Source organism: Lemur catta, chromosome 3, assembly GCF_020740605.2.
Source record: "Lemur catta isolate mLemCat1 chromosome 3, mLemCat1.pri, whole genome shotgun sequence".
In the NCBI taxonomy this organism is placed as follows: Eukaryota; Metazoa; Chordata; class Mammalia; order Primates; family Lemuridae; genus Lemur; species Lemur catta.
The window spans coordinates 36866675-36873960 of record NC_059130.1 but is presented as its reverse complement, the minus strand read 5'-3'; positions in this window follow the sequence as shown (position 1 = coordinate 36873960).

Sequence of the window (7286 nt, the reverse complement as noted above, 5' to 3'; positions counted from 1 at the left end):
GATGTTCTGACAATTCAAGATTCAGTGCCCTTTGTTGGGTCTTTTTTCATCCTTCTTGCTGAGCATTCTGTGGGTCCTTTCAAACTGGTGACTTGTGACCTCGGTAATGGAAATTTCTTGTATTAGTTTACTGACAATGTCCTCTCCTCAATTTTCTCTGGTCTCTCCCACTCCCACTGAAACTTCCTTAGTATGATACTCGACCTTTCTTATTTTCCACATCTCTTTTTGTTCTACTTCCTGGGATATTTCCATGAGTTTATATTCCAGCTCTCCTACTATTAATAAATTTATTATGACTCTTTTTTCTACTTAAGAGATATACGGTCTCTGGCTGGGCAAGGTGGCTCACGCCTATAATCCTAGCACTCTGGGAGGCTGAGGCAGGCAGATCATTTGAGTTCAGGAGTTCGAGACCAGCCTGAGCAAGAGCGAGACCCTGTCTCTACTAAAAATAGAAAGAAATTAGCCAAACAACTAAAAATATATAGAAAAAATTAGCCAGGCATGGTGGTGCATGCCTATAGTCCCAGCTACTCGGGAGGCTGAGGCAGGAGAATTGCTTGAGCCCAGAAGTTTGAGGTTGCTGTGAGCTAGGCTGATGAGTTTGAGGTTGCTGTGAGCTAGGCTGATGCCATGGCACTCTAGCCTGGGCAAAAGAATGAGACTCTGTCTCAAAAAAAAAAAGAGATAGGGTCTCTGTCGCCCAGGCTGGGTGCAGTGGTGTGCTCAAGTGATTCTCCCACCTCCACCTCTTGAGTAGCTCAGACTACAGGTGCACGCCACTGTGCCCAGCTAATTTTTTAAAACTTTTTTGTAGAGAGGGGGCCTTGCTATGTGGCACAAGCTGGTGTCAAACTCCTGGCCTCAAGTGATCCTCCCGACTTGGCCTCCCAAAGTGCTGGGATTACAGACATGAGCCACCGTGCCTGGCCAGTGACTATTATATTTTTTTAATTTCCAAGAGCTATTTCTTGTTCTCTGGGTGTTCCTTTCATAAAAATAGCATCCTCTTTATTTTTGGCTCCTCTTTATTTTATGGATCTTGATCTTTCAGAGGATCAATACAATTTCCAAGTTTTCTTCTGTAACTTATATTATCCTTTTTTTCTTTTTCTGATTTATGTTTGTGGCTCTGTCTTTAATATTGGGTGTTGTCTGGTATGGGTAAAAAATACATAAGCTAAAAAACACCCTGAAAACCAAACATAAACTTCCCTTTAGAAATAAAATATAGTTAAACATAGGTAAGTTCCCCCTATAAGGAAAAAATTAGGGTTTTTTTTTCCCCCAGTAAAATGGCTTTGCTAGGTAAATTCATTAGTGTAAAATTTAAAATCCCAAATCAGACTGCATTTTGCTACACACAGTATTTTCTGAAAATCTCCTGACACCCAAAGATTAAAAAGTAAGAAGCTTCATTTGTATTAAAACTTGTTTGTTTGTTTGTTTGTTTTTGAGACAGACTCTGTCGCCCAGGGTAGAGTGCCGTGGCGTCAGCCTAGCTCACAGCAACCTCAAACTCCTGGGCTTAAGTGATTCTCCTGCCTGAGCCTCCCAAGTATCTGGGACTACAGGCATTCGCCACCATGCCCGGCTAATTTTTTCTGTATATATTTTTAGTTGTCCAGATAATTTCTATTTTTCAGTAGAGACAGGTTCTCACTCTTGCTCAGGCTGGTCTCGAACTCCTGACCTTGAGCCATCCTCCCACGTTGGCCTCCCAGAGTGCTAGGATTATAGGCGTGAGCCACCTGCCTGGCCAAAACTTGTTTTTAATATAAGAAACACGTTGTAAACCCTCCCATTCTTGAATTAGTTACCAGACATGTGAAAACTGATTTAGATAATTACATTAATCATAAATCTACAGCTATGTGAATAATATTGATGATGTAAAGTGATATAAGCTTTTTTCATAAAAGGCATGGTTTGCAAAACTCAGCACACATCCCTAACAGATAAGAATAATTCTACATATTCTCCTAATAGTGCAGCAGAGTGGTGGTTTTAAATAAAGTGATTTCTCAGCATTTTCCCTAAAACCTGAACATAGGCAAAGACTGTGTTTATTATTTGTTTACTAATGATTATCTCCCACTCTGGTGACTCTGGGCTGTCTGGGTGGTTGAGTGGGGCTGCTCTAAGCATGCGGACAGGGACAGTGACCAGGTTGAGACCTAGTTAATTTGTTAGGAGAATCCAAATTTCAGTAGCTGTAGGTCTTTTCTCTGGATCTGGCCAGTTTTTCCAGAGAATCCTCTAATCCCCTACCTGGAAAGTAGCAGCTGGGCTGCTCAAAACTTAGTGGAGGAGGTTCCCAGGGGTCTCAGGATGTAGGGTGGGCCCTTTCACTCAAATGCCTGGATTTCAGTGCATGCGCTTCTCCACCCACCCTCCCCTGTGCCTGATGCCCTGGAATCCAGGTCTGTCTGGTCTGTTTCTCCAGGGAATGAGCATCCTGCCTCCTACAAGGCGTGAGGGGTAAGGGGTGGGCCTGCTCTTCCCCCTCTTCAGCCTTCCGCGGGAGCTGGCTCCTGCCTCAGCTTCCTTGGTTCTTGCAGACCAGTTTCCACTTACTCCCCTCTGTCTTCTGAACAGTTGTTGATGCCACTTATCTTTGTTCTTAGGAGTTTACACCTTTTTTTTTTTTCCACTTCTTAATAAAACTTCTTAAATGGAATTTGGGGAGGGAGGAGAGAGAGACATATGTTTCAATCCATCACATTTACCCAGAAGTTCTCATTTATTTCTTTTGCAGAGACCAGAGACTGTGCCTGTGTCAGGCGCCAGCTCCTTCACAAGACCCTTCCCAACTGTTCATTTATTTGCTTATTCATTTATCTATTTATTTAACCAGTATGTTTTAGTGCCACACCCTGGCCTCGCAGCCTGGTGGAACACTCATGCTCACAGACCAGTTAACGTCCAGCGCAATGAGGCTTGTAACGGACAGATCTGGGACTCGGATCTGGGTTTTTGAATTGGACCCAGAGCTCTCTCCAAGGTGAGAAGCCAAGTCAAAGGATCACACACCACCTTCCAAAGCTCCTGACCTGAGCAAGGCAAAGGAAACTGATGGCCCCTCTGCAGGAGTGAGGACAGCAGGGACAGGGCATGGGGCCTGCTTAGCTTCTCTATGTAAGGCTGGCAGTGGGAACGCCCTCCCCAATAAAAAAAAGAGAAACTCTGATAAAGGCAGATTACTCTGTGCAGTGGTAGGCAAAATCCTGCCTCAGAGTTACATCCTGTCATTGCTAGCTGAACACCCCAGCCGGGGCTCAACCACATCCTGCTTTCTGTGACCTAGGCACTGGGCCGAAAACAGCACCTGCCGCCGTTCCCAGAAAAAGCCCTCCCCAACGCCCCCCTATAAAAACCCCTGCCTCAACCCCGGGTGGTGTGACTGCTTTCTCCTGGGACCTGGGAACCTCGCCCGGGCCCCTCCCTTGGGACCCGTTACCCTCACCTGGGAGCACTCCAGTAAAGCCTCTTTACTTACCCCTTCAACTCTGCTCCTCTTTCTTTCTCTGGCACCGGCCATCCAACAACCTTACACTCTACACGGTGACCAGGTTGAGACCTGCATGGAGCCTGGGGGTCCCAGGCGAGGAAGCAGTGGCTGTGTGGTCATCTGTCCTGGGTACTCTAGACAACCCAGACATCAAAGTCACTAAGTGACCACTGCGATCCCTTCCAATTCTCCATTCCCTATTCAGTGATTTTTCCCCTTGACCCAAACACAAACATGCATGCGAGGCAGAGGTTTCCACCTGGAACAGTGTTTTCCAGGAGACAGTTCCAGTTCCCCCCTGCCAGCATCCTAGTCCTGTAAAACCTGATTCCCTCCATCCCCTAATTCACAGTTGGATCCTCCTGAGGCTGGGAGTAGTGTTTCCAAATTTCTGACTGACATTTACCTTCAGGATTCAGGAACAAGAAATCAGAATTCCTGGTAATTCTCAGAAATTCCCCAAATCATGTTATTTTTTTTTTTTTTTTGAGTCAGAGTCTCGCTTTGTTACCCAGGCTAGAGTGAGTGCCGTGGTGTCAGCCTAGCTCACAGCAACCTCAAACTCCTGGGCTTAAGCTATCTTACTGCCTCAGCCTCCCAAGTAGCTGGAACTACAGGCATGCGCCACCATGCCCAGCTAACTTTTTTTTTACATATATATTTTTAGTTGGCCAGATAATTTCTTTCTGTTTTTAGTAGAGATGGGGTCTCGCTCTTGCTCAGGCTGGTCTTGAACTCCTGACCTCAAGCTATCCACCCGCCTCGGCTTCCCAGAGTGCTAAGATTACAGGCGTAAGCCACCTCGACCGGCCATAAGTTATTCTTAAAATACTTTCAAAATTCTTCATCCTCTCTACTCATGTATATCCTAATTTTGTTTAATGCATAAAAACTATTAAATTTAGTGATATTTATAAAGAATCACCGTCTGGGGAGTGGTCATGTTTGAAGATGCTGACTCGGGGAGGTGGGAGGTGGGGGGAGGAGATGGAGGTATGACTACATGGTGAGTGCCAGGCGCACTGTCTGGAGAATGGACACGCTTGAGGCTCTGACTCGGGGGGATGGGCGGGACATGGACAATGTATGTAACCTGAACTTATGTACCCCCTTGATGAGCTGAAATAAAAAACATATAAATATAAATAAAATAAATAAAAATTGAAAAAAAAAAAAAAAAAGAATTGCTGCCTATAGTGAATATTCAAATACTAGAAAACTCCAGTGAGTGTTGTTGGGTAATGCAGGCATACCTCAAAGAGATTGTGGTTTGGATCCCAGACCACCACAATAAAGAAAATGTCATGGTAAAGCAAGTCACACAAATTTTTTTTGTTTCCCAGTGCATATAAAAGTTATATTTACACTATAACTATAACCTATTAACTATGCAATAACATTATGTCTAAAAACACAATGTACATTCCTTAATTTAAAAATACTTCATTGCTAAAAATGCTAATGATCTGAGCTTCAAGTTAGTGACAGGTAGAAATAAATAAATAAATAAAACGCTAATGGTCATCTGAGCCTTCAGCGAGTGGTAATCTTTTTGCTGATGGAGGATCTCGCCTTGATGTTGATTGCTGATCAGGGTGTTAGTTGCTAAAGGTTGGGGTGGCTGTGCAAATTTTCAAAAATAACAAAGAAGTTTGTGGCATTCAATTGACTCTTTCTATCACAGAAGAGTTCTCTGTAGCACATGATGCTGTTTGATAGCGTTTTACCCACAGTGGAACTTCTTTCAAAATTGGAGTCAGTCCTCTCAAACCCTGCCACTGCTTTATGAACTAAGCTTATGTAATATTCTAAATACTTTTTTGTCATTTTGACAGCATTCACTGTATCTTCACCAGGAGTAGATTCCATCTCAAGAAACCACTTTCATTGTGTAGAGTAGGACTAAAACAATATTTTAGTTTGTTTGATGGTGACTTGTTTTTTTGCTCTTAGCTAACAGCCAAATTCAACTTCTATACACAAAGCTTGCTTGCTTATTGCTTGGTTACGATAAAGAGCTAAAACCATGCTCAAATGCAGTTAAAAAAAAAAACAAAAAAACGCACCGCAGGTGGCTTCCTGATAGGGAGGCGGCTGTGCAGGGCGAATGTCCTTGAGGAGAGAATCTCCTGGGAGGGAATCTCTTGGGAAAGAGTCTCTTATCGGAAATAACTAGCAACAGACTCCAGCAAAAAAAAAAAAAAGTATAAAAGCTTTGTTTTTACCCGGGGGGGGGGGGGGGTCCTGGTTCGTAAAGAGACCACTGCGTTGGTGCTCTGGGACTTGGACCCTAGCTCGAGATAGTCAAAATAAAACTCCTTTGCCTTTGCAGCCTCAGTGACTCTGTCTTTCTGTTCCCGGGGCCGAGGGGAACCAGCTCTAACAATTGCTCATCCATAAGAAGTAACTCCTTATTCATTCAAGTTTTATCAAGAGATTGCAGCAGTTCAGCCCCATCTTCAGGCTACACTTCTAATTCTAGTCCTCTTGCTGTTTCCACCACATCTGCTTTCACTGAGGTCTTGAACCCCTCTAAGTCATCCATGAGGATTGGAATCAACTTCTTCCAAACTCCTATTAATGTTGACATTTTGACCTCCTTCCATGAATCATGAATGTTTTTGATGGCATCTAGAATGGTGGCTCCTTTTCAGAATGTTTTCAATTTACTTTGCCCAAGTCCATCAGAGGAATTACTATCTATGGCAGCTATAGCCTTACAAAATGTATTTCTTAAATAATAATTGAAATTACTCCTTGATCCTTGGGCTGTAGGATGAATGTTGTGTTAGCAGGCATGAAAACAACATTCATCTCTTTGTACAGCTCCATCAGACCTCTTGGGTGACTAGCTGTATTGTCAATGAGCAGTAATATTTTGAAAGGGACCTTTTTACTTTTTTGAGTAGCAGGTCTCAACAGTGGGCTTAAAATATTTAGTCAATCGGCCAGGCACGGTGGCTCTCGCCTGTAATCCTAGCACTCTGGGAGGCCGAGGCGGGTGGATCGCTTGAGGTCAGGAGTTCAAGACCAGCCTGAGCAAGAGGGAGACTCCATCTCTACTAAAAATAGAAAGAAGTTATATGGACATCTAGAAATATATATATAAAAAAAAAATTAGCCGGACATGGTGGCACATGCCTGTAGTCCCAGATACTCGGGAGGCTGAGGCAGAAGGATTGCTTGAGCCCAGGAGTTTGAGGTTGCTGTGAGCTAGGCTGACGCCACAGCACTCTGGCCAGGGTGACAGAGCAAGACTCTGTCTCAAAAAAAATTAGTCAACCACGCTGTAAACAGATGTGCTGTCACCCAGGCTTTGTTGTTCTCTTTACAGAGCACAGGCAGAGTAGATTTAGCATAATTCTTTTTTTTTTTTTTTTTGAGACAGAGTCTCACTCTGTTGCCCAAGCTAGAGTGCCGTGGCATCAGCGTAGCTGACAGCAACCTCAAACTCCTGGGCTCAAGCAGTCCTCCCACCTCAGCCTCCCGAGTAGCTGGGACTACAGGCATGCGCCACCATGCCCAACTAATGTTTTCTATATATTTTTAGTTGTCCAGCTAATTCTTTCTATTTGTTTAGTAGAGATGGGGTCTCGCTCTTACTCAGGCTGGTCTCGAACTCCAGGCTGGTCTCAAACGATCCTCCCGCCTCGGCCTCCCAGAGTGCTAGGATTACAGACATGAGCCATCACACCCGGACAATTTAACATAATTCTTAAGGGCCCTAGGATTTTTGGAATGGTAGATGAACATTGGCTTTACCTCAAAGTCA